At 41.0% G+C, this 2,260-nt stretch overlaps 1 pseudogene; it reads left to right on the forward strand.

Annotated features, from left to right (window-relative positions):
* Nucleotides 1-1,138: 1,138 nt before the first annotated feature.
* On the forward strand, nucleotides 1,139-1,841 carry LOC147459203 (chlorophyll a-b binding protein 1B-21, chloroplastic pseudogene; annotated as a pseudogene).
* The last annotated feature ends 419 nt before the right edge of the window (nucleotides 1,842-2,260 follow it).

Here is a 2,260-nt window from a genome sequence, read left to right on the forward strand (position 1 = left end):
TTGGGCTATAAACTACAAGAAACCACATGCGTGGAAAATTTTTGATGCAACTGTGTGGTTTTGGATACCAAACAAACAAGGGCCATTTTTTAGAGTTAAGATTCCAATGAGGCATGCTCTAAAAGCCAACACAAACCTAACCTGTGCACATTCACCATGCTTGAATCAAATGTTGGATATGGCATCAAATGACGAATAGATTTATGGGAGCTTTTATTGTCATTGTGCTACTCAATTTCATAAACAATATCTATGGTTATATCTCTTTTGTTTTACTTAATTCATGGTATTCCTTTGAATTCTACCTTGTGTATCCTCTTAAATTTTGATGTTTATCAATGCCACAATTTACAACGTTATCATCTCTAACTACCAAGCATAGCTGAACACAAATACCTCATTTTTCCTCACTTTAAGTGGGAACTTCCCAAATTATATGAATATACTTGATTTGGAGATTCCCATAGCGGCAATATTTTTACCAAAATACTTAAGACATAGGATTCAAAGTGGCACACCAACTTGGGCTTCATGGTGTTATCTCATCCTCATGGACTATTTGCTTTGGTGCTTCAGCAAGCTACATAAACTTGACCTTCTTCTCCTTGGAAAACTTCTACTTGGACATGGATGAGGCAAATCAAGTAGTTAAATTTTCTCTTTCAAGTTTTGGTTGTCTTGAAATTTTGGTCAATAGCACAATTGGAAACTTCTTAGCACTAGCAAAGGTAGTGACACCAAAATTATTTAGGATTGGTATATAGTTGTTTCCATGCCATATGCTTGTTTGAGGTGAGTTATTATCTAGTACACAAAGTTAGTATTTCTGGTCTGCATTTTACCGGCTATAATATGTAGATTGTAAATTTTGTTATTTAGTGTTGATTATACCCAACATCAATCAGGTGAGAATTTTGTTGTCTTGTGTGTGTGTGTGTGTGTGTGTGTGTGAGAGAGAGAGAGAGAGAGAGAGAGAGAGAGAGAGAGAGAGAGAGAGAGAGAGAGAGAGAGAGAGAGAGAGAGAGAGAGAGAGAGAGAATTAGAATCCATCTAGAAATTTGTGAAGCATGTGCAAGAGAGGAGTGTGTGTGATTTGTACTTCCCCTCGAGGAAAGCAGAAGACATAAGGGCAGTGGATTCTACAAGCATGGCTTGCTTAGACCAATTGAAGCTTGTGGTGTCTGTTCCCTTGCCCAAATCTAGATTCTTGCATGATCCCTCCTTTATGCCTACCCTTGCCTTGAGTGGTTGCGCGGACAGTCCCACCCTACCATCTTGATGGCTCCTCCCTTGATGACTTTCAATTCAATCCCCTCAAGCTTGTTGAGGTACTTGAAAAGTTTTCTTGCTTCAAGGAGTTAGAGCTCATTCACTATAGATGGGTGATACTTGTAGTGCTAAGAGTTTTGATGATGGAAGCTCTAGGGTTGGGTAATTGGGTGGATGTACAAAAGTGTGTAGCAACATGAGGCAAACATACAACCTATTTAGGCAACGTGGTACCCTGGGGCAACTTGTCCTTCATTCTTGCCTTCAAATATTGTTTTTTTAGAGGCCTTTAGATATGAGGAGAAAGACCCTTCAAAGAAGAAGTATCCAGGTGGGCCTTTTGACCCTCTTGGTTTCTCCAAGGACCCTAAGAAGTTTGAGGAGTGCAAGATGCGGGGGTGGAAAATGGCGTCCTGGCCCTCATTGACTTTATGGGCTTTGCCTTTGTAAGATCTACCATCCAAGTGGAAAACTACCCCATCACTGAGCCACTTGAGAATCTTGCTATACATTTGGTTGATACGTGGAGCAAGAACATCATTCAAATCATAAATCCCAAGAGTATTTTGTAATCTAGATGTTTCTTGGCTAGTTGGTTGCCTGCCCTATGTAGATTATGATTGCTTTGTGTTGATGCCTTTTTCGTCTTCTCGTGAGAGAGAGAGAGAGAGAGAGAGAGAGAGAGAGAGAGAGAGAGAGAGAGAGAGAGAGAGAGAGAGAGAGAGAGAGAGAGAGAGAGAGAGAGAGAGAGAGAGAGAGAGAGAGAGAGTCGCACATTGTAGGGGAGAGTGAGAGGGATCGGGACAACAACAGGGCTAGAAAAGAGAGAAAACTACCAAGGTAGGAGAGAAGGATGATGGGATCGCCTAGTGGGAGATGAAGACGGTGAGCAATCTTGCCATTCTTATGATAGATTGGGTTGGTAGCTTGGCACTCTAGTTTCTCTCACCATTTCAGGGTACAAATACATAAGACCCCTCCATCATTGTAG

Source organism: Adiantum capillus-veneris, chromosome 4 (genome assembly GCF_014529385.1).
Source record: "Adiantum capillus-veneris isolate H3 chromosome 4, ASM1452938v2, whole genome shotgun sequence".
NCBI classification, from domain to species: Eukaryota; Viridiplantae; Streptophyta; class Polypodiopsida; order Polypodiales; family Pteridaceae; genus Adiantum; species Adiantum capillus-veneris.